The following is a 296-nucleotide window of genomic DNA, read 5'->3' on the forward strand; positions in this document are numbered from 1 at the left end:
GTGGAGGGGGGGGGGAGGGGGTGTGTGGTCTTGTGTGAGGGAAGCGCCGCACCGGGCTCCCAGACCTGTGGCATCCTCCCAGGCTTTTCAAGTTCAAGAGTTGGATTTCCTGAAATTGTTGAACTGGATGTAAGTGCAGGCGCCCCCTTCCCCCTTCTGCCCTCCTCCCCGGCAGCGCGAGAGTGGCTGCTGGGGAGGAGTGGGATGGAGGGAGGTGGGGACCCTCGGAGAAAAACTGAAGGGATGAACACTGAACAGGAAAAGTGGGAGGAGGAGGGGGGTGGAGAGGAGGAGGG

The 296-nt window shown here is 61.8% G+C and overlaps 1 protein-coding gene across 4 annotated transcripts in view; it reads left to right on the top strand.

The window, feature by feature from the left end:
• PRR5L (proline rich 5 like) overlaps positions 1–296 on the top strand; it is a 77,070-nt gene that overhangs the window by 9,600 nt on the left and 67,174 nt on the right. The window contains exon 1 of one of the 4 annotated variants that reach the window (XM_005872639.2): positions 63–129. The exons of the other annotated variants lie outside the window; for them this stretch is intronic. The gene's annotated coding sequence lies outside the window, so the exon portion shown is untranslated. Of the gene's footprint in view, positions 1–62; positions 130–296 lie in introns of those variants that run through there. 4 annotated transcript variants of the gene reach the window in all.

Source organism: Myotis brandtii, unplaced genomic scaffold (genome assembly GCF_000412655.1).
Source record: "Myotis brandtii unplaced genomic scaffold, ASM41265v1 scaffold385, whole genome shotgun sequence".
NCBI classification, from domain to species: domain Eukaryota; kingdom Metazoa; phylum Chordata; class Mammalia; order Chiroptera; family Vespertilionidae; genus Myotis; species Myotis brandtii.